Source organism: Nanorana parkeri, unplaced genomic scaffold, assembly GCF_000935625.1.
Source record: "Nanorana parkeri isolate BGI_ZX_2015 unplaced genomic scaffold, ASM93562v1 scaffold290, whole genome shotgun sequence".
Lineage (NCBI taxonomy): Eukaryota > Metazoa > Chordata > Amphibia > Anura > Dicroglossidae > Nanorana > Nanorana parkeri.
This window is the reverse complement of record NW_017306558.1, coordinates 146,747-172,042: the sequence shown is the minus strand read 5'-3', so window position 1 is coordinate 172,042 and position 25,296 is coordinate 146,747.

Sequence of the window (25,296 nt, the reverse complement as noted above, 5' to 3'; positions counted from 1 at the left end):
GTTGTCACCTGCTCCTTTAAAAATCATTTGGTTTGCACAGCTGCTATCTCATTTTTATGGGCAGCTTTAGCCCCATCAGAGTAAATATATCCAAAAATCAAGTTAAAACTCCAAACGTTCATGTTCATTTTAGCATGTTTTCCCCAAGGAACCATACAAAATAAGTCAAATCCAATTAGCTCCTTATAATCATATTGTTTGTACCTTGTTTAATGATTTTGGTGATATTTCTCCAATATTCTCCTTTACTTTTATGCAAAACTGTGTGTCTGCTGTAAAGTGATACATTTAATAGTTTACATGATAATGAGAGTTATTTTGAAGCTCAAATGCGAATGATCAAGCTTATTTCTTTAGCCCTTCAGCTCTTCCTGTTTCTTGTGTTTGAACCACAATGCGACCACAACCATAACTATAAAATTATATATATAGATACAAACTGACTGCAATTAAAGTGGAATTAGAGTGAAGGAAATGCATATTAGGCTACCTGAGGGAATATGTAATGTTAAGCAGAGCTGTCATTTTTTAACTGGTCCAAAAAGATTAAAGCAATTCTTTATATAATCTTTGCATTTAGATAAGGATATATTGTCTGTAAAGAATAATTCCAACACTGAAAAGAAGATCCCAATGTTTATTTAGTTGGTCAAAGATCAAGATATAAAATTGCCATACATTAGATTACTATGTATCAAATATATATTATTTGTATGTGTGTATATATATATGATATATACACTATATTGCCAAAAGTATTGGGACACCGGCCTTTATACGCACATGAACTTTAATGGCATCCCAGTCTTAGTCCGTAGGCTTCAATATTGAGTTGGCCCACCCTTTGCCACTATAACAGCTTCAACTCTTCTGGGAATGCGTCCACAAGGTTTAGGAGTTCGTCTATGGGAATGCTTGACCATTCTTCCAGAAGCGCATTTGTGAGGTCAGGTACTGATGTTGGACGAGAAGGCCTGGCTCGCAGTCTCAGCTCTAATTTTCCCAAAGGTGTTCTATCGGGTTGAGGTCAGAACTCTGTGCAGGCCAGTCATGTTCCTCCACCCAAAACTCGCTCATCCATGTCTTTATGGACCTTGCTCTGTGCACTGGTGCGCAGTCATGTTGGAACAGGAAGGGGCCATCCCCAAACTGTTCCCACAAAGTTGGGAGCATGAAATTGTCCAAAATGTCTTGGTATGCTGATGCCTTAAGAGTTCCCTTCACTGGAACTAAGGGGCCAAGCCCAACCCCTGAAAAACAAGCCCACACCATAATCCCCCCTCCACCAAGTTACACTTGGCACAATGCAGTCAGGCAAGTACCGTTCTCCTGGCAACCGCCAAACCCAGACACGTCCATCGGATTGCCAGACAGAGAAGCGTGATTCGTCACTCCAGAGAACACGTCTCTACTTCTCTAGTCCAGGGGCGGCGTACTTTACACCACTGCATCCGACGTTTTGCAATGCACTAGGTGATGTAAGGCTTGGATGCAGCTGCTCGGCCATGGAAACCCATTCCATGTAGTTGGGAGCATCTAGTACAGAGCAATTTTATGCATGTGCTATTTCACAAAAGCTTTTTTTTACAGAGGAACTCTAATGATGGTCATTCATGGGTCAATTATCGGCCATTTCCTGCTACATCAGTCGACAATTCGATCCATGGGTAGCCCTGCCATCACCACCCAGCTTGGAAAAAAAAGCGATTTTCCAACCAACTTTTGTCAGAGAAGCAGGGGTGGAAATTTGTTGTTAACTAAAAAGTGGCTGCAACAAATCAGTTGCACCCACTGTTTGGGTATTCTGACAGTCGCATGTGCCTGCTGTCAGAATACAGTATCTGTCAGGGAAGATTCCCCATTCATGCTGTTTACAGTTGATGGGAGAATCGAAAGATTTCTCTCATTCATCCTTACTTTGTATGGCCAGCATTAGTGTTGGTCACATGACATCAATAAGTCCTTATTTATGTATTGCAGTGTGATGTTTGGGGATACAACTAAAAAACATGTAAAGGGCGCAAAATGTTGTATTAACCTCAGGTGTCTCCTCCTGGTCTCTAGGGCTGCATACCACACCATATCTAAATTTCCCCCAGAGAGTGCTGTACACTGTTTTTTCGTGATGTTTGGGGATATTAGCACATATGGTGAGCGCTTAAAGGACACAGTCTACTCGCAATACCTTCTACTTGGTAGCCCACTTTTATTTAAACGAAAGTTCACACATCTACCTTGGATACCCTCGCAGAGGTTGTTCAGTACAGCATCAATGCACTGCTTGCAAAACAACACAAGTTTAGAATTCTGTCTTCCACTCTTAACATTTTGACCCACTGGCCCTCTCTGTAGTGCTGTTCCGCACTTGTACTGGCGGCCCCTCAGGCTCCTGGCTCTCCTAGCCTTACCAGTTCTCCCAGCCTCCCTGGCTGTCTTTGTGTGCCTCCAGCACACACACCTGACTCCTCCTGACTCCTGAACACGGTGTGTTCCGAATTCCCAGCAGGATCTAATTCCCCTAGTCAGCACCCTTTCCTAAAGGTTGTGCACACCTGTACAATCATTGGGTGCTGATCACCGCTAAACCCTGGACCCAGGACTGGAGCTTTCTTCCCTCTTGAATCACTTTGAAACATCCTAGTTCCAGGTTCCCAAGCAGAATCCAGAAAGAACTGAGAAGCCAGCCCTTCATCTGAAAAAGTCCTTGCTTCCTGAAACCTCTCAGACCCTCTGGCTGAGAGACCTGGGTGATCATATCAACCAATTCCACTGTGGGATAGCCACACAATACCACATGCAGATATTTATATAGTGCCAACAATTTACACTGTGCTTTACATAGTGCACATTCACATCAGTCCTGCCCTAAAGAAGCTTACAATCTAAGTGCCCTATTTCACATGCATACATACAGGCCTGATATAGACAGGAGGCAATTACCCTTCCAGCATGTCTTTGGAGTGTGGGAGGAAACTGGAGTACCCAGAGGAAACCCACTCAAGCACAGAGAGAACATGCAAACTCCTTGCGGATATTAATTGCCTTGGAAATGTGTATACCGTATGTCTTGTTGTAACGCTCAAATTGTTTAAAACGGCTTTCTGGAAAGTTTTATGGAAATTTAGAAATACTTACTTGATCTCTCTTATATATGATTTATTATTAACTAAAACTGTATCGTGAATTTGAAGACATGTAAATACCCTTCTGAACTCATATGAAGCATCCCCTGGTGTACACATGCCACTAGTTAAGGACCACTGCAGTGGCAGTCTATATGATATGTGGCATTAACAGTTGATAATACTGTGACAGTAGATATTACTTGGGTATAGAATATAGCTTGATGCATACAACTAAAAAGTGTAAATTACATATTGTATAGCATATTGTATACTGCTGAGCAATATGAAGTAGAGTAGAGCCATGTAAAGAATATAATTTGCAGCACAGTGTATAAAGCCAAGCAATGTGGAGTATATTATGTATGGCAAGTGTATTATCAATATGAATTACTGAGCAGTGTGGAGTATATAATGTACAGTGCTACATACTGCCAAATATATAATGCACATCATTGTTTATACAGCTTAGCACTGCATAGTTTGTAATGCACAGCAAAGTTTATATAACGCAGCATTATAGACTATACGATATATCACATTGCATACAGCCATAAAGGAAGTGGTTGATATATTCACATAATCCACAGAGAAGTGTACCCAGGTTCATGTGAAATTCATACAATACAAATGACACAGTGATGGTTTAATGTGCAGTAACTGGGGGTTGCAATTTAAAAAGTTAATGTACACCAAATGGGTGTTGCACAGTAAATGGCTAATGCACAGTGACTGGAAAGTAGATAATAAAAAAAGGAAATAATGCCTTGTGTATTTTGAATGTAAGGGACATAGAAAACAGTTAAAATGCAATGGCTAGGGGTTACTCAATAAAGACTGCACTGCTTATCTTCCCAAATGCAAAATCAGCTTGATGCAGCTTAGAGGGGGACCAAGAGGGTGTCAGAATTACCTATTAAGAGATAGGAAAGGAATTAAAAAATCATCTTAGTTTGACCTCAATTGCAAGCTGAATGCTTTTGCCCTAAAGAGTTAATGTTCATGAACTGGGAAGTACCCTTTAATGATTAATCAATGGATAGTGTACTGGAAACAGTAAATGTGCAATGACTAGGGTTTAAACAGAGAAAGGTAAGGCAAAAAAGTTAATGTATACTCAATGGGAGGGGCCACTAAAGGCAGTTGTACTAGTGTGTGTCCAGGGACTGGTCTGCGTGTACATTTTAGCCTCAGCTACTGAACTCTGTACACAACACAATTTTTAGGCAGGTTATAAGGAGAAAAAGGAAAACTTAAAAAGTAGTTTAACATTGCTGGCTTTGTGTTACTAAGGGTCCACCATACCTAATGATAGCTGACCATTTACCTGTAGCAGATCTTTTCTTTATTTAATGTTTGTCTAAAACGCTTTCAAAGGGTTCTATATTTATATCCCCATGCTATAAATCTTTGTGTTAGTTCTACTGCTTCTTTCCAAAACGTATTAAGCAATTGTACCATGTGTAATCCCTAACTTAAAAAAACATGATGCTGGATGGAGTATGTGGCATGGAGGAGAGTATTTCTGTTAGTCCTTCTCAATTTTAGCCTTTCTTTATTGTTTAAGTGATTTAAAAATGTTACTAACTTCATCCTTTAATGCAATATACATCTGATATCCCATATTAAAAAGGGTTCTCATTTGAAAACTGGAACAAAAAATGTAAAGTGTATGGTCTTTCAGTCCCCACACCCCTTCGCACTCGAGTTTTGTAAAAATAGATTTAAAAAGTGTTTTTTCCTCCAGGAGGTGTTAGATGAAGTTTAAATGTTTTTGCATAATCATAATAATAAAACCTAGTACAGGCACTACCACTATCCCTGAGCAGTTTACCAAACTCCCTGCTTTCTGTAACATCTCCACTTCCAGGGCAGCTTGTCAAATCTGGCATGTTGAATGGTTGAATGTAAAGGCATATATAGGTTGATTTGAGACCCTCAACAAGTTGCCCAATTCAGTGACCAGTACAGCAAACGTAACAACATTTGAATTGTGTAAATCACAATATATCAAGTATAACACGTAAAACACCACGCAAAGAAAATTGCATAAAAAGTAGAAATTGTTTGCCTAAAAAAAAACAGTACAATATCAGCTGTAAATCAATAAGGTTCCACAGCCACCATATACAGCACTTTGCCCATTAAAATTTGTAGACACCCTAGTAAAAAGAAAAATAAGTAGCACCACTAAGAAAAATTAGCTGGTGACTGACATTGGGGACATGTAACAATGCAAACAGATTTTAGCTTAACCTCCCTGGTGGTATTCCCGGGTTACTTTTCCATACCATAAGCGGTAACCCCGAGCTACACTCGGGAAAGCTGCATAGCATTTACTTACCTTGTCCCTCGAGCCGCGCTGTGTTCTGAGGCCGATGCCGGCTTCCGTCTTCCGTGTTCCAGGGGGGCGGAACCGGCGGGATATTAAAAAAAAAGAAAAAAACGACAAAGACGAAAACAATTCGAAAAAAAAAATAGACCGAAAAATTACATGAAAAAAAGAAAAAATCATACCGCCAGGGAGGTTAGATTGCAACATTAAAAACACAATTCCTTTAAATGACATGCTTTGGTATGCCTTAAAACTGTACCTGTAGTTGGACAAAAAAACAACAACAAGTATTGTTGCTAATTGACAATTCCCAGCCAGCTTCATTCTCTCTGCAAAAAACGGTGTAGGGCTCCTCTCAAAAACATTTTTTTGCCAGAGGTTGCCCTTAAGAACCATAGCAGACCCTAAGGGTGCTGGGTTTAAGTTCATCCTGCAAATTGCGAACAAACTAGGGTCGACCTTAAACTGACAATCATCCCTTGTTCTTATGGCATTTTCTTATGCTTTGTGGGTCTATGTTGCTACCTCCACTTACCACTATGTTCCCTGTCAGCACATGTGCATACAACCTTGTAATTGCCTCCTTTTTCAAATTAATTTAGAATTGCATTATTTTGTGTTATATTTTTGGTTAGCTTTGGTTAGTAGAATTTATACTACAAAAACACCTGTTGCTGAGCAGTATTGTTCTGCGTACACATTTATGCTAGAAATGCTGCTTTTAAACATACTTTTTTCTTAAACAGTATTACTTTAATTAGGTTGTAAAATGACTGTTTGATTACCAAAACTTGATCATGCAGTTTTTTCAACCTAAATCAGAAATATTTTAGCACTGAATTTTATGCACTGACTCATTTCACAATCTGCATGTTTTTTAGTAGCACTGCCTGCAAAGCAGTCTTTGTAGTTTCAATAAACAGTAAGTTCAACTCCCTTGAGGTTCCCATAAGTGAAGTGGTAATCTCCAGAGCATTGTGTTCTGTTTCCTGCTCTTATTACGTGCTCTGAGCTTGAGTAACACATTGTACTTGGAACTGTAAATGATTATTGTGTTCATTTTGGAACATTTGCATGATGCCCCAGAAATGTGAAAATAACAATGCTATAACTGTTTAGGTATTTTACTTGTTTTCTGCTTGGTCAACAAGCACGTGAGGTTTGGCTGAACATCTGTAGGTCTGAGCAGCATAGGGCGTCATGATATTGCTTTCACTATTCAGGCGGACTACACAATTTGGAAAGTGCGTCACATGACTCATGAAAAGCTTATCTCTATATTTCTCTCCTTGTTTATGGGAAATTATGGGGAACTTTTAAGAATCTTTAACTTGCTGATTACGTGTGATTTGGCACCAGGTAATGTATACGCGGTACTAGTGCTTGATAATAAAGTTCAATACGTGATAGTTTGCTGTTGTTAATATTTGTGCACTTTGATTTAGTTTTACATTACTAAAATAAAACTACACTGAAAACTGATATTTCTGTTTTGGGTGAGGGTGGTGCAATGGGTTGATGAGCACTCAGGTTTCCAATATCTTTTCAGGATACTATTGATTAGATCAGGGGTAGGCAACCTTGGCTCTCCAGCTGTGCTGAAACTGCAACTCCTATCATGCGTCTGCCTCTGGGAGTCATGCCTGTGGCTTGCAATGCCTTACAGGATTTGTAGTTTCAGCACAGCTAGAAAGCCAAGGTTGCCTACCCTTGGGTTAGATACATTTTTATCAATTTTGGCCAGCCCCACTCCTATCATCTGTTACATGTCCATCTCTCACAGATGAATTTCTGAGCTGTAAAATGTTTTCTGTACTATGGGGAATCCAGCAATGCAAATGCAACATCATTATTCGGCTTTACAGTGGCTGTGCACATGGAACACATTTGGAGTTCCCAAAACCTACAGACGTTCAGCAGATGATACAACTTGCCATCAAAACTGAATAGTTTTAGGCAATTGTGGCCTTCCCCATTCACCTATAGAAGTAAGCAGATCTAGTTACAGGGGTGGAAGAAGAGATCTTGCCAATAGAAATGAAAGTAGCATGGATGAAGTTAGTTACCATCTTACAACTTCTGCATGAACGCCCCAACTGCCTAGGACTGCATCATCAAGTAATTGGTGTGATTGTAGACTTTAGTGCATGCAGACAGCTACATTGTTCACATACAAAAAGAAGCAAAAGTATTTGTTGTGCATACGTAGGAAATAACAATGAGCACATAATGACTATTTTTGTGGAATTTTGGGTGTGGGGAAAGGTACAGAAAAACTGAAAAGAAAAAAAATGCTAGGTTCAAGTGTTTGACAAACTGACGTCTCCAAACACATTTTTTTTCGTTTCTAAACATAGCTAGTTTGAGCATTAATGCAATCTTTTACAGTGACAATCATGGAATGGAAGATTATGATTGCCAAGGGCTTTTTATTTCTCTAAAGCATTCAGAATTTACCCTGACAAAGCCTCCTCGTTTCACAAGCCACACATCTGTCCTGAATAAATAAAATTCTATGTGAGAAGGCCATCTTCTATTTTTGATCACATATGCGTTTTGCAGCAGTGAAGCTAGACCACTTCATTTGTGATTTGTAATTGGACTTCCCAAGAATTAGTATGCAGGAATTAGAGAGTTGTCACATTTGCAAATTTCTCAAACATTTATTTCGCTTTAGGATAATTTTTTTTAAAGGAACATTGTCTTTTCTAGTATAAAATGACCCTGAAAAATTGTACTGGCAGTCTCCTACAAAAGAAAAGGACTATAGTCACCCTGGGTTTGCCGTCTCTCCTTCATTCTGGTGCTGCAGCATCCATCAGACTCTTCAGCATTGACACTTTTGGGAATCCGAATGCCTGTGTTCTCAGTTTGTTCTGTCTTCCCACCCCTACATTACTGCTGTGTTCTTTCCCTCTATAACACATTTTGCTTGCAAGAGACTGCATTTAGAATTTTTCAAGCTATTGACAGGATCACTTTAAGCTAAATGTGTTTGAAAATATGTTAAAATGATACCCCCTTTGGTCGTTGTTGTTCTTCCAACCATTCCTCATGATTGCACTCTCCTTTCCCCTTTTCCATTCACTCATTTCCACTTTTTTTCTTTTCTGTATTTTATCCCCACTCTCCATTTTCAAATAATATAGATTAGACCAAGTGAGGACTACTTATGTATCATCTAAAAACCTGAAACAACTTTAACAATTCCTCTTATTTGTTTTTGTCAGCAATAAAGTGGATCTATACTCAGTTAAGAATGCTTTCCTATAGGGGATATCTGGTAAGGTTAATTGTGGCTTAGTAGAAACCTAAAAAATCTACCTTTTGCCTTGAATCCCTCCTGAAAAAAGCAGTGCACATCCTAACACCACTGCACAGGTAGCATAATAGCTGCATATCAACAGTGTGAGGTTATCGAAGACAGTGGTAGGCAAACTCTGTCCCTCCAGCTGTGGTGCAACCACAGATCCCTTTAGGCATTGCACGATTCTGATCCACAGACATGACTCCCAGAGAAGATGCATGAAGGGATTTGTAGTATCACCACAGCTGGAGGGCTGGAGTTAGTTTGCCTACCTCCGATCTAAGGGATATCCAGCCCACTCCTGCCTCCATTGACTGCTATTTTATTAGGATTACGAGAGTCTTCCTGAGCACCATAATGACAAATGGTGATGAGGACCTAGGGATAGAGGCTTTATCCCACCCAAAGCTCTGCAAAGCTTTTGGGCTCAAGGACACAGGCCAGAACGTATTAGGATCTGAAAAAAAACAAACCCTATTTTGTTTTCTCCATAACAGAAACAAATGCTGGAACCCATCAAGAGAAAAAAAAAAACAATTTAGAATTATAACCTCACGGTTAGGATTCCAAGACTTAAAGTACACCTGTGCCCAGACTAGGGACAATAACATTTACATATTCTTAACAAAAAGTAAATGGGCTTTAAAACAAAACACCCCAAACCTATCTAGTTGCTCTTAATGTGAAGTTATTCATTCTCAAAGATCACAACAAAGACTCTATAGTTGGGTTTCAATCAGTTTCTAACATCTTACAAACCGCTGATTGTTTCCATTAGAGGGCTGGCAGGCTGACAAGATTCTGCTGTTCAGAATATGTAAATACTTTTAGTGTGCATAATCTGGGTACATGTTCATTTTAAAGCTAAATTCTCTTTTTGTAGAGTGCACCAAGTTAATCTGTCATTTTTGGATTTACATTATTAGATGCACTATTTCAATTACCCAGATGTTAAAAAAGAACGGAACTCTAGAAGCTGTGGCCAAAAAGTCAAGCAGGGTACAAAGGACTAGTCACTAATATTGCCTGTGGGTTCCCTACAGATGATCTTGTCCCCAATGCTGACTTATCATGACCATCATTCTATATATATATTAACTTGCGCCAAAGTAGGATGAGCTAAGCAGGTTTGAAATCTACCTGCTGAAGGTCCCCAGGATGTGAGGAATGGCTCTCACCTTCTTCTTTATCTTGAGGGCAGTGCTGGATAATTGATTTATAAGGGGGTTTTAATAGTGACCAAGCAGAGATAACACTCTGACCATCCAATGGGTGGTGAGCCAAGCATGCATTTTTTTTTTCTTATCATGCTGTAATTTTGAATTGCCTCAGTTTGTGACAGGTTAATCTAAAAAAAAAGAAGATTTTTGTGACTTGTGTTAATTTAATTTCTTGTGCAATCCGTATTTTGGCATGAATACTAATGTTCCTTTTTTTTATACTGATTTTTCAAAACAAAGTTACTACTACAAAAATATTACAGTGGAAAATTAAAAAAGAGCCTAATAAATCATCATATGATAACTCATATTGGTTAAAAAAATAAGTATTAATTGTAGGATTTTAGATAAAGACTGAACAAACTAGTATACAAAATGGTAAATATAACTTGTTATGATTGCCTCACACATCTTTCTTATTCATTATTACTCCATATTACACAATGAGAATATTTTGCACTCTAGCAAAGATTACTAAAAAGCTGTGATCTCTTGTGAATATGTTTCCATATTTACCGCCTAAGGAAACTTAGCTTTCTCTTCCAACAGCTTGCTTGAATTAGTGGACTCCACGGAGAAGATCCTAATTATCTGAGCTAGCAATCCCACAGGAGTTAGATGCTGACTCTGCAGTTTAAGACAGAGTAATTCCTACCCTAGATTTTCCGATGGCTCTGTGGTTTAATCACGTGTGTACTCACAAATGAGTTATTTCTCAATTCAAACCTGAAAGGTATAGGGAGTATAACAAATGAATTGAGCTTTATTTAAAAAAAACATTGGGGCGTGATGCACTGAAGTTTGTGTTTTAACAAAAAGCTTATAAAAGTTGTAAAATTTAAAGTGTATGTAAACGTGAAAAATAACTTTACTAAAATCAGTTCTTCAGTGCATGTAAACCCTTAAACTTCACTCTTTTCTATATGTAGTGCAGGCCAATGAAGTCTAAGGGGGTTATTCACTATTGAGCCAAAGGATATATCCGTAGCTTCGGCTGATCCTTTGGCTCTTTTCGGCTGCCGGAGCCCTTCGGTTCAGTCAAACCGAAGGAGATTGACCAGGGAATAACAGTAAATCGAGGTAAATGGAAGTGGGAATGGAATGGCGTGTAATGGAATGGATGGGCACAATGGTGGTGATCTCCTGGTGATGTTGTCGTGAGGTCTGGACGTGGTGACAGGCGGGTGTTCAGTGGGCAGATGTGGATCCTTAGGAAGGGGGGTTGATGACGTGTCAGACTCAGTGTAGAGGAAAGAAAAATACAAGGTGGTCAGAATCAGTGCAAATGTATGAAAAAGAAGTTAGAATTTAAGAATGTACTTCTTTTTCATACATTTGCACAGATTCTGAGCTCCACCGCTGTTACCTTCTATCCCGGGCTCCGCTGTCCCCTCTGCGGGCCTGAGATCGGCTAGGGCGGCTCTCAGCAGTAAGATAGGAGGCATTGTTGAACTTGCTGATCTCCTCTCCGATCTCTGAATGCAGAAGTGGTATGTATTACATCACTTACGCATTTAGCTGTCATTCCTCTAGCTGCTATAGCCAGAGAAGTAGCTGGTGAAGCAAATTGCTGCTTCATCAGCTTCTTTGGTGGTCCTACTTAAACGTAAATATGAGTCAGGTGCACCAATGCGCGAAAATGAAAATTGCGCTGAATGTGTTACATATCACCATGAATGTCAGAGTGTGAGAAATACATTTAAGGCCATAAATCACATTGTCGCCCAATTATGGGTATTGTAGTTTTTTGGTGTCTTTTTACCTGATGTGGCCCCATCTTTTATATTTTACCAAAACATTAGGTAATAATAAATGTTTCATAACATAATGTAGGGAAAGAGGTTTTTTTCCGAAAATTTTTGGTAATTTTTCCTTAATATAGTAAAAAAAATAAAACCCCAGTAGTGATTAAATACTGCCAAAAAGCTCTATCTGTCCCCAAAGAATGGTATAAAATGTATTTCAGTACAGCATTGCACAACTGCATAAATGTCAGTCAAAGTACCGCAGCGCTGAATACTGAAAAATGGCCTGGACAGGAAGGGGGTTTAACACCCCGGACTCCAAGTGGTTAATAAATGTCACATTCACTACTTTATAAATATGCCCCCTAAAGTCTATACTACATATAATAATGCTGCAATGTTTTACAAGCAGAATGTAAATGCTCTAACCAGGGGCGTAACTAGAAATCACAGGGCCCCATAGCGAAATTTTGTATGGGGCCCTGTGATTTCTAGTTATACCCCTTGCAGAGCCCATTCAAGATCCCACCTGAGGGTGAACTTGCAGAGCCCGCCAGAGAATCTCTATGGTGGGCTCTGCAGGGTCACCCTCAGGTGGGCTGGTTGCACTCCTTACCTGTTCGCCTCCTCTTCCTCCACGGTCGCTGATGGGCCTCGCCTCCTCCTCCTCCGTTGCTGACCACGGGCCCCACCCCTCCTTCGTTACCAGGCCCCGCCTCCTCCCCTGTTGCCGACCACGGGCCCTGCCTCCTTTTCCACTGCCGCTGCTGACTCTCATTGACTCTGTAGATATTCATATTAAATGTCTATTAAAGATTTTCAAAATTGTTCGGAATTCCTGTTCCCATTTCCCAAGGTATGACGGGGGCTGGTCTATAGTGATTCCCGACAGAATCTTGTAAATGACAGAGAGACCATGACGTGTGGGAGTCGGTGACCCCAATAATGATTCGAAGGGCAAAAAATTACCTCTCATTCGTAGTGGCTTCGGAAGAGACATAACAAAATGTTGTAGTTGTCTGTATCTCCAGAAGTCCATCGGATGGGTGCCCCACTTGTCCACCAGAACCAAGACTCTGTAGAGAGGAACGCGCTACTGCACAGATTACTGTCAGTGATCTGAACAGCGGCGTGTTCGTCTTCAGCCGCCAGTGAAAGCTACCAGCAGAGGATCCCATAGCGCCCCAGGCGGCCCGCACGGCATTTGGCCGGGCCCCACTGTGCCCCAGGCCCAATAGCGGCCGCCTGGGTCGCTATGGTGATTGTTACGCCACAGGCTCTAACCTTCCTACAATTGACTCCTTTTAAGATCACTAGGTGAATATTTTGCTGCTGGACACACACATTTGCAGTTTGCATTATTGTACAGGATAGTCTTACTGGCAAAACCATCATATGTAGAGAAGGAAGATTTAACTGCTAGATTGAATTATGTTGTGTGACATGGCTAGCAGTGTCCACAATACATGGAGGAGTATGGGCAAGCATGATCGCTTTACAAATCAGCAAGACTAGAGCAAGTGAGACAAGGCTTCTGACCTTAAACATGTTTACGCTGGAATTAGGGAGATTAAGGGGGTATATGCTTTTCATGTACAAGATGTTCAATGGTGACAGCAACATTGGCAACAAACTGTTTGAGATTAACTCCATTACAAAGACTAGAGGCCACCACCTAAAGTTGGTGGAGAAAAAATTCCAGCACAATGGGCGAAGAGGGTTCTTTACAGTAAGAGCGGTCAAGGTCTGGAACTCACTGCCATCGGCAGTGATTTCAGGGAAGAGTGTAGATTTGTTCAAGAAACGTTTGGACAATTTCTTGAGGGACCGTAATATCCAGGGATACCAGTATCCCTAAGAATGAGATGATGCGTGGACCTATATGGGTTGGACTTGATGGACGTATGTCTTTTATTTCAACCCCAAATACTATGTAACTATGTAAGTGGTCATACACGTCTGTGATTTATCAAAGAAGATTTTCAGTCTTCTGAATACAGGAATCACATCTTAACGCACATCACTATCTAAACAATAAAGTGCACATTTCATTATATGGTCAAACTGCAACATAACCTGAAAACCTCTGCCCTCTGCAACCTATCTCTACATGAGGTTATATGAGTAATAGCCATTGTTTTCAATGCTAGCAGGATTTACTGTTATGAATGGTGGCTATAATGAATGTTATGATGAAAGATATTATAAGCAGTTGCTTTTGGCTCTGATCTTAAAATGAAATTATATGTTTGCTCTGTCTCTGGTGAATTCATAAAAAAATCTGGAATTAAATACACTGGAGCTTCCCATTTTGGTTGTCACAACACACAGACACTATATTTTAATTTGGCTATATAATTATATAGTCAGTGGATTGTCAGATGATGCAGTTAGAAGACTGAATTTCATAAGCTATTTCCTGCAGCGAACAAATCTCAGGAAAATACAATAAAATCTATTTGGTTTCAGAATAGTGACACATGCTGCCAGTGTGGCTTAATAGAATTCTTACAACATGCAAGTTCTAATAAGGTTTCCTCCATCTGAATGGACGTGCCATTCTATTTTACACTTCCTAATTAGTTTGCTATAGATGTATTTTGTCTACAGCACATACTCAAACTATGGCGCCATAACTGTCAAAGGACTACTCTTAGAATGCCTACTACTTGTTTCACTGATGCAAGAAAACAGTTTGACGTTATGAATATACTGTACATACATTTAGAAATTACTTTCTGACCACCAAAGTTGTAAAAAAGTGTGGTTATTTGAGCACTTATGGCCTTCCTGTAAGTTGGAGCAAATTTAGCCATTGTTCTCCGCTTTCAGCAACAAGTTGTTTACACAGACATAACCATTTTTTTCTTTTTTTCCAACATTCTCTGTAAACTCTAGAGACTGATTCTACAACCACCACATCGGGCACCAACAATTTCCTCAACAGAGTTATAGAACCCAAGCACTTCTAGCCTATAAAGTCCTGCTGAGATGGTATCTAGTTCCTGTACATTTAACTCAAATGTATCCCACCTCATCAAGTAGGTGCTTCCGTAGGTGTGCTGAGCCTGTGGACATTTTACATACATGGTGGACGTGCCCATTTGCCTCTAACTTCTGGACCAAGATAAATAGGTTGTTAAGACATATATTTGCTAACCCTTTGCCTAAGGACCTGGGACAGGCCTTATGACATATGACGGTGCCTGGACTGACAAGATCCCAATGCTCCCTTACACATTAATGTTCCTGGCTGCTAAGTTAACTTTAGCCAGGAACTGGAAGAAACAATGTAATCCCGTATTTGGAATTTACCCAGAGATTAGACACTATTATGTTAAACAAACACTTAACAAATATTCTTGCTGATGAGCATACTAAGTTCTTACATGTATGGAAGTCTTTGTTATGGACCCAGCACCCTGAATTGGATTTGGATGACCTCCGTTATCTGTGATGGAACCTAGGGGGGGGAATGTTTCCTTGGAGGGTTCTGATGTGAGGAACGCCGGGCCTCTCATTTATTAGGATGGTTTGGACCAGCTAGCAGACGCTATTTCTCTTCTTTCTTTACTTCGCTTTTATGACATCTTATAACTTCTTTCATTCTCTTCTGTATTGTGTTTGATTGACTGTATTATCTGATGAGCTGTTATGACACGTTTGTGCTGTTCTGCACTGTTGTGGTTTGATTAATATTGAAAGCATAGCTCTTATTGATGTATGCATATACTTTATGTCATGTTGTCTTTTATTGAAAATATCAATAAAAATGTTGCTACCAGAAGCCTAGCACTTCAACATCCCCTGAAATAGTTGAACATGCAGCAACTTTGGTAACAAAGAATAATGGATGTCTCCATTTCTAGCTTGGTTTACTGTCCAATCCAGCCATGGGAGGCATAGACTTAGGCTGCAGTGTGGTCAAGAATGCATGGGCTGAGCAGCTCCCATCCCTTAAAGGGGCACTAGCCCGGGCTACACTTGTGAACAAATAAACCAATTTTTTTAAGGGAACGTTTGATAGAAAGATGTTTGCACAGTAGTTTGGAAAGGAATAATCCAGAGTCTTAACACATGGCCATACTCCTCTAGGACCTCATATGTGAAATATTTATATTTATAAAAGATGTTTGGTCAGCTTGAACACATATTGCAATGTATGTGAATCAAGAATCCCCATTTTTGCGCAATTGTTTGCTAGAAATATATAAGACTACATAGCTATGTGCAGAGTATAAATTAAGAATGTTTAGCTAGATGCATGTTTCCAGGACAGCCAACATTCTCTTTTTTATATTAGCTTCCATACTGACCTCGCCAGAATCAATTATAGCTTATTCTTTTGCTCATACAGCTACCTTTAGCGCTTTGTTTCTTTTGATCATACAACATTCTCTGTGTGCCTACTTGCATTAAGTAGGTATATCTAACAAAATGGCACTGAGTTTAAAACACTTATTTGTGGTACTCAACTCCAAGGTTTTACTTTCAGCAAAATATGATGCAAACAGCAATGCTTAGTGTTTTGATACGATCATAACATGACGCGCACCTGCTCTATCTAGATATTACATTTTCTCTCATTGATCTAGCGCCTTAGGGAGGTTCACTCACTTTAAATAAAAGACCAACAAATGAAAACCTAACTTGGTAATTGTTCAAACGGAAACAACAATTTGTCCAAACTATGCTCAACATTTTTAGTTTTGTGAAAACTAGCTTAATAAATGTAACAAGTTAAAACAAAAATATAATCATCTTATTGCATAATATTATTACACAGTATCAGTGGCATACCGAGGGCAGGTGGTTGGAGTGGTCCACCCTGCGTGGAGGCAAAAGGGAGATGTACTGTCTACATGCAAGGCTTCCACACAGTTTACATGGATTGCATAATTCTGGTTCCAACATCACTTGTCAGAGTCAGCAACACAGGGCCAGTTAAGCATCTTCCCTTGCCTCTCATGTAAGTGATACACACACACACACACACATATATATATAAATAATATAAGAGGCCCTTTTTCCATTGACCTCCACTGTAAAAGGGCCCTTTTCCTACTGACAACCATTATAAGGAGGACCCTTCTCCACTGCCCACCAATGTAAGGAAGCACCACTTCCATTCTCACCAGTGTAAGACAGCACCTCTCCACTGACCATCAATGTAAAGGGGCACTTCACATCTGACCACCAGTATAAGGTTACACTTTGCCACTGACCACCAATGTAAGGGACACTAATACACTGGCCACCAATGTAAGGAGGTACTTCTGCACTAACCACCAGTTTTAACAAGACGTTACAATTTTCACTGTCTGCATCCATTATCATTCATTTAATTTCATTATTATTATTGAAAATATTTTTATGTATAAAGGAGGGGGTGTTAAATATAATCCCCCCAGGGTATCAAACACTAGGTACAACACTTGTAACATTTCTTCTCAACTATTCTTCATATATTAGCACATGCTGCAAAATGTGGATAGACAATAAAAGAATTACATTTCAGTAACTGTGGCCATTACCACAAGACCAAAATACAAAAATATTTTGACAGTTCCGCATGTTCATCTTAGTTGCTGAGTCACTTGCTGTCACTTGCTGTGGCTTGGTGGCTTCTGGCTGGCATTATCACACAGTAATCTTCAGAGATACAAATCAGTCATAATGACTAATGTATCATGTGCTTATACCACCTATACTGCTGAGTCTTATTAGAGCTATATTCACAAACCATTGTTTTACATTGTTAAAGGGTAGAAAACACAAAGCAAACCACAAGAGATAATCACCTATTTACTCTGGTAGATTTTCTTTATTTTCTTCATTGTCAGATAATTGTATTATATTGCATAAGCAGCTGAAGTGCAGCTGAAGCCAAGACCTATTTTGTTTTGTTTTGGATGGTGTGGAGAGGGATTAGAACACCAGTCAGGTTTGTATTACTGTCTGCGACCCTTTTTCAGGGCCTCTATTTGTCCTGGTGACCGTTATCACTGAGGGTGAAAGAAAATCACAAATTTTGGGTTGTCATCAGAACAGGAATAGCTGGGAAATCTTCCAATGGGTACATCAGTTCTGGTGAACCTGTGCACCACCAGGGATTTCTCACACTTGCTGTTATAAGTATTGAATAGCAAGTAAAAGGAAATCTCCCCAAAGGGAGACAGATGGGAAAAAAGCTGACAGGGGTTATAACCCATTCTTACATTATCCAAGGGTGAGAAAAAAGTTTTGACTTCCATTCTACTTTAGGGCTTGTTCACACCAAATGCAGACCAGATCTACATGAGTTTCTGCACATGCAGTGCAGTGTGTTTTGCCGTGTTTTTGCTGCGTTCCAAGCCATTTTTGTAAAAAAAAAAAAAAAAGCCTAAACTGGCTTTCAGTGTGTTCCAGGGATGTTTGCATGCATTTTGATGCGTTTTGGTGAGTTCCGGAGCAGAAAAAATAGGGCTTGCTGCGGTTTTTCTACATGCTCTGGAACTGAACACTCTGGTGTGAACTAGAGCCCAAAATACCATTGGAATACATTGGACGCAGTTATGATCCGTTCTGTAACTGCTCTGCATCTCCTCCGCGCTTGAACTAGCCCTCAATTTAAAGTGTATGTGTAGCCACAACTTTTATTATTAGCTTTGGATAGAGTGGGGAAGGATTAGAAGTCCTGTGGAGTTTTTACTGCTATCCAGGGCTCTGTTGGTTTAAAGGAGAACTATGAGGTGAGTGCTTTTCACTCACCTCATAGTTCTAGCCGACCTGTCACAATGAGACTGTCACAGGTCGGCTCTCTGCGTGACAGGGGAGGGGCTGGATTCCCCCCTCCCCACTCCTATCCTCCAGCGCTGACTGGCGGAACGGACGGGGGAGGGGGCGGGTACAGCTGGCTCTGCCTCTAGATAGGCAGAGCCAGGTGTCACTCAGGCAGCTGGGCTGATCTAGACATAATTGTCGGGATCCACTTCAGCTGCGGCGTCTCAGTATACCGCGAGCTGTAGCTCGCGGTATACTGAGCTTAGGATGACGGGAGGAAGCTGGTTTGTGTCCTCCCGTTACCCTAAGGAGAACTATGGGGAAAAGCCCTAACCCCATAGTTCTCCTTTAAGGTTGATTTACTAAAGGCAAAATGGCTGTTCACTTTGCAAGGGAATTTTCACTTTGCACGCTTAGTTCTCCTAGCTTAGCTTAGTGAATGTAATGAAAATTCACTTTGCAAAGAGTCCCTAAGTACAAGGAAAATGTTCATGTGCTTGCACATGATTGGATGATGGAAGTCAGCAGAGCTCCACCTCATTCACTAATCTAAGGAAGATTCCCTTGCAAAGTGGACAGCCTATTTGCCTTTAGTAAATCAACCCCATTTTCTCTTGCCTCTTACCTTTTAACACTTTCTAATGTTCTCTAGACACTGTTATATAGACATCTCTATCTCCAATCTAGAATGAATAGAGTGTAGCATGTGGCACTTAATACATGGTTGCTGTATGTGTGGATTGTATATATTTGGGCTATCCCCTTTCAAAACATTTAGGAGACTGAGCAAAGTGCAGTGAAATCTTTAAACCGCTAGACATGTAACACCACAAAAAAATTGTTTTTGTTTCGGATCCATTTAGACTTTTATTTTTCTAATTGTTCGGATTTTGGATCTGAAATTTGATTCGGTTCGCTATTCGGATTCCTCCTGCCTGTAATGCAATTACCAACAGCCAACCACCCCCCCCCCATCTGATTGGCAAGAGAACAGTCACATGTCCGAATTAGTTTCGGACTCTCCATTCAGAACTAAACAAAATTGACATGTCTATAAAACACACCCCATTGCCCTGGGGTGGTATGACATCACCTGGTCTGACAATAATCTTCTAAAGCCATTAGGGTGAAAGCCAAGAAATCAAAAAATATGAGATAAGTAAATCAAGGTGAAAGTTACACACAAAGTTATACGAGTTACAACAATGGTGCTCAATCTGATGTTTAAATAAGAGGCAGCAGTGCCTGAAATGGAGCTACTTCCTCTGTAGCTAACTTAAAAGAATACAATTTGTTATTTATAAAAACATTTTCCACAGATAAATATAAAGGCTGAATTTTTACCTTTTTAACATTTTATTTTACAAGTACTAGTTGCCCGCCTGTCATACTGACCCTTACTTCAATACTTCGAGTCAATGATCCAGAGCAAGTATGCAGACAAGGTCAGACAAAGGCAGATTTTCTTCTGGCTTTCCTGTTCTGCAGACTCCTAAAATACTGAAGCTAGAGGGTAAGAATGTTTGCCATGCAACCAGCATTCCAGGAGGAAGGTAGCAATGGAAGCCTCATCTTTTTCTAGGAAAAGTTTTCCATTAACTCCTGTCAAACTCCACTCACCAGACTACGGTTCAGTTTTCAGACAAGTTTCACTTTTATCTGCTAAAGCCATTCATCTATGTATTTCCACAAGGAAGCCATTAGAGTGTACAGGACATACAAATGCTGTATCTACTGGTTTTTCTGCAGAAATATATGGTGTAATCATTGGTTTGTGAATATAGTAGCTTAGCTGAAACACCAAGCTCAGTCTTTGTTATGTCAGGAATGAGGGCTCATATCCCCACTGGGTTTGAAAATGGCAGCCAAGACTGAAACATAGTCTACTTTATCAAAAATAGCATTTTATATCCAGTTCATTTTTTTAATGTAGTTAAAACGTTTTTCCATGGGTGCTGTTTCTCTTTAACTCAGTTTTATTATAAGCAGACTCAATTCCTCCAATATAATAAAATGGGAAAACTTAAGTTAGCTGGCCAGGTGTACACACAAAGGGCATGTGTAGTGTTGTACTTGGGCTCGTATATATCATGCAGCACTGTGAGAAGGCTTCTGGGGAGCAGGTGTATAAGACGCAGCTGAAGTACAAAGACTAAGCACATGAACACAATGAAACACTTCAGTTTGGTTGAAGAAATGAACATAAAGAGAAAAAAAAAAACAACTGCCTTTAACATTTTCTGATATATAAACATGTCTGCATTATTGATTTTGGCAGCATTTCAAAAATAGTGGTATAATAATCTACTCCGTGGAGAACATTTTGGGTCTAATTTCATACTTTTCAGTTATTAATATGTTTTTTTCACATGGACAATCTGGAGGTAAGTTGCCACCCAAAAGTTGTTACAGAGCAATCACTAACCTTTTCTGTTCAGAAGCACGCCGTTTAAATTGTACACATTAACTCACTCTAAGAGCACATAAGTTATAAATATTTTGGCTTCAGTACAGTTACAAACTTTCTGAGATGGATAGAGGGACACCCTTTAGCACCTTTAGCACCCTTTAGTGCGTAGGCAAAGATCACACCCCCTGCCATGCCCCCCAGTTATGTAGACAATGAGGAAATAATATGCAAAAAAATGATTGGCTAAACCCACAAGTGCTTTTTTTTATCAATATGTTCTAAAAACATGTAGCACTTCAGATATTACACTTTCTAGTGCATGTTCTACTATATATAAAAAACACATCCTCCATGTGCATTCCGAAAATACAGATAATGTAATAAGTGATTATATAGTCCCTCCATAATACGTCTAACATTCAAGATTGATCTTCCAATCAGCCATGGCTTTGCCACTTTTAGAACGTTATGGCCTTGAGCAGAATCCTTCAGAGCTCCCTCATGTGTATCCCACAAAAGGGGAAAAAACCAGGAGAAGTCTCACATAGCGTAAAATTGTAATACCAAATAAAAGCAACACTCATGTCTTCATTGTGCCAAACAGCATTGCAAAGTTTCCAATACAAGGCTTAGCTTTCCCAGTTATCTCAGCGGTCTGCCCTTATGTAGGTCTCCCAGCACACTTCCACTAATTCACTGCTTGGGCTCCTGGCAAGATCTCAAATCAGTCACGTCCCAATACATTTCATCCACAGGACTTTTTCAAGGGTGCACGGGTCTAGTAATTATAATACATTTTAAAATATTTTTTACAAATGTCTTAAAACAATGTAAAGCATTGCAAACATGTAATATGTCCTTAAAAAATCATTTTTAAATAATGTAGATAGAACAATTAAAGATAAAGTTTACCAGCACATACTGAGGCTGCAATATTTGGTCCGAACATCCAGGGATCAATGACTATTAAGAATCAGGGTCATGAAGAGGGTTAATGTTTTTTCTCAATTATGCAAGGGCTATTTAATATGCTAACTAATAACTACAATGGGAAAGCTGCACATTTTATCAGCATTCAAAGGCAAACCACTACATTTATTTTGTGAGAAAAAGCTTCAGACCAGAGATTTAGATACACCGCCACCTCTGCTCTACAAAGTCCCACCTATCACACTTGTAGAGTGAGAACAGGATGCTGACAACCTGCTTGAGAAGCCTTCCTGCCTCCCCTCACTAAAAAAACATCCACCTAAGCAGGAAGGTTCACACAAAGTGGGGTCTGCTTCAACTGTCCTGAAGTACATATATACATTATCAATGTGTATTTATGTTCTAAAAAAAATTGGGTTTCTATGCACAGGTCATAATGTATGTACACGGGGGCAGCTATATTTGTATATTACATATGCATACTCTGCTTCCTACTTCATAGTGCACATGAATCAATATAACTGCAATCTAATGCCACATATGGTACATATCTTAGGCACGCCTTATGGGTATGCCATATGTGCCAAGATGATTGATTTTGGGATCATAAGCAATCGCATTTGCTAACAGAGATTTTACAGCTCGCTAAAAAATCTCAGAGAAACACAGCCAATCCTTCAGGATATAAGCTACTTCATGTGTCCCGGTGCCACTGAGAATAGGCATAATTATCCCAATTTGTCTGTGGCTAGTCTTAAAATACAAGTCATATAAGTCTGTAATGAAAATTGCATTTCATTATTAACTATAAATCTTAATTTTACAAAAAACAAATTTCATGCAGGATGCACTCATTGGAATGGATTCACAGGCCATATTAGTTATATTTAAGTTACAAACGTAAAAAATGATGCAAAAAAACTAAACATTTCCTTTAAAGTGAAAGGTTAATTTTAAAATGCATTCAAGTACCTTATCTATTAACAAAAATGTAGCGTATTTGTGTATCACTCAGCTGTAGATCCTCAAATCATCTCTGACTCTGTCCTTCCTTCTGGAGGATTGCTACTTTTGTTTCCCATGGTCCTTACAATCTTACATTTAGTTGACTAATTTGTATTGAGATTGTAGTCCATCACAGGAGTGAGCTTGGAGCGGTGACTACTTTACTACACACACACACGGACCATGGGGAACAAAAGTAGTCAGCCTCCAGAAGGAAGGACAGTGTCAGCACCAATTCAGAAATGATTTGAGGATCTGTAGCTGAATGATACACAAATGAGATAAATTTTTGTTAATAGTTAGGGGGCATGAATGCATTTATTGTCACAGATCAGCTGCGGAGCTGATCTGTGTCTGTTTGCATGTGTTTTTACCTTTTGCTGCTGTGGGTCTGCTGGCCCCTGTGGTTCCACAAAAATGTGCTCTCCTCTTGCTGCACTGTGTTAGCAGCTAGGGGTGTCACCCGCTTCACCTGAGGGTTAATATACCTTCCTCCCTGCTACTTCCTGCCCTGCCTCCCAGCCCGTTCCCCATTTAAATCCTGTGCAGACTTGCTTCTGTTTTCTTGAGCAACACTTGTGCCTGAGCCCCTTCCGTGCAATTATTCCTAACCTGACTTCCCATGGAATGATCTCTTGTGTACTGACTTGGCTAGTTCTCCTGATTACGTTTGTCTGCTGCCCGCCCTGACCTTGGCTCATTATCCAGATTTTGCTCCATCCAGCCATCCATCCGTGCCTGCACTGTGTCTTTCGGGTACTCTCCACACGAGCAGGGTGAACCTGGGGGTTGTGACCTGGGGTCAGCACGCAGCTAAGTCCAAACTCCCATGAGGGGGTCCCTGGCAGAACACCAGCTGGCCCTTAGATTTCACATCCAGAGGGATCCCTTGTCACCTGCACGCCTGTGGGCTCACATCCCTAGTGACATTTATAAGATTTAACTACTGAGTTTAGTGTCACTTTAAGCAAGGAGTCTTAAAGTAGCTGTATCCCTCTAGTTACTAATCTACAATTCTTTATATTTAATTTATTACAATAAGAAAAACACAGCAACAATGTACAAAAGCAAAAGTCACAACAAAAAGCAGTGTAAGCAACAATAACTCAAAATATGTGCTCACTGAGAATCCACTTAGTTGCCCTTTATGTGACCTGCTAAGATACATCTATCCTCAAGTGATATACCTTTCACCATGTATGTTAATTCACTTTGACAGCACTCACTACTGTCTACAATAGTCAGTGAGTCTTTTGTATTTCTCAAACCTTTCTGTTTTTGAAAGCTTCTATTAAACAGATTTACTGCAACATAGGAATTACAAATGAATCTTATTGGGAACGTTTCAGTGGCTTATTTAAACTATATCTAAAGCCCACACTTTTATTTTGTTTTGGATAGAGTATGGAAGGGTTAAAACTCCTGTCAGTTTTTTTTTTATGTCTGTTTCCCATTGGGGATATCTTCCTGCACTTCCTGTCCTGTAGACACACCAGCAAATAAGAGGAAATCCCTCAAAAATAAGGGAAATCTTCTCTTAGGCAGTTGCCACTACAATAAGGGTTTTATTTTTGTAAACATTTGCAAAGCGAACATCTCTGTGAGCAACATTCACAGCACTTTTATGGACACATGATGGAGCCAAGGAGCATATGGCTATAATGTGCTGTGGATCTCATTCACAGAGATGTTCGCTCTATGAACATATTATAAATAGACCCCTTGGTGTTCCCCATTAGAAGATTTCCTCTCTATTCCTGTTCTGGTGACTGCTCAATACCTGGTAGGGTTGCTATCCCTTCCCTATTCTACCAAGAACTGAAAAGAAAAAAGTTTTGGCTTTAGAAATATTTTAATAGCCCCAAAGGTGCAGACAGAGGGTTAAGATAGAGAATGGGACAATAAAAGTACAGACTAGTTCACATGAGAACGGTGTCCTCAGAATTTTGAAGGAAGAAAAGTGTTTTGCTCCATTTGATACAGTTTTTAATCTTAAATTGTTTATATGCATTTGAGTGCAATTGTATGTATTTTATGAATTTTACTGCAAAACATTTGGAGTAAAAATGCACAGAATGGACAGTGCAGGTAAATGTGTTAAATACAGGAATTTTTATGGTGTTGCTCAATTGCATATGTAAATGCAATATATGCAATATGTAAAGAAAGACATAGATGTAGTGTAATGTAAGGAACAGAAATAGGTGCATATAGAAATTAGCACTTCAGTGGTAAGCAGTCTTATTGCTGGGAGCCACAATCAGTATCAGATCTCCCACTCTTTGATGTCCTGATGAAGTAGTCCTTTACAATATATATATAGAAACAGCAAGACAATCCCTGCAGACCTTCAGCTTGTCACAATGCATCCATAAAGAAATGCCTAAGTTTAGTTTAGCCAACCATAGCTTAGGGCCAACAATCAACTGTATAAGATCTACAGCTTCAAGTGCCTGCATG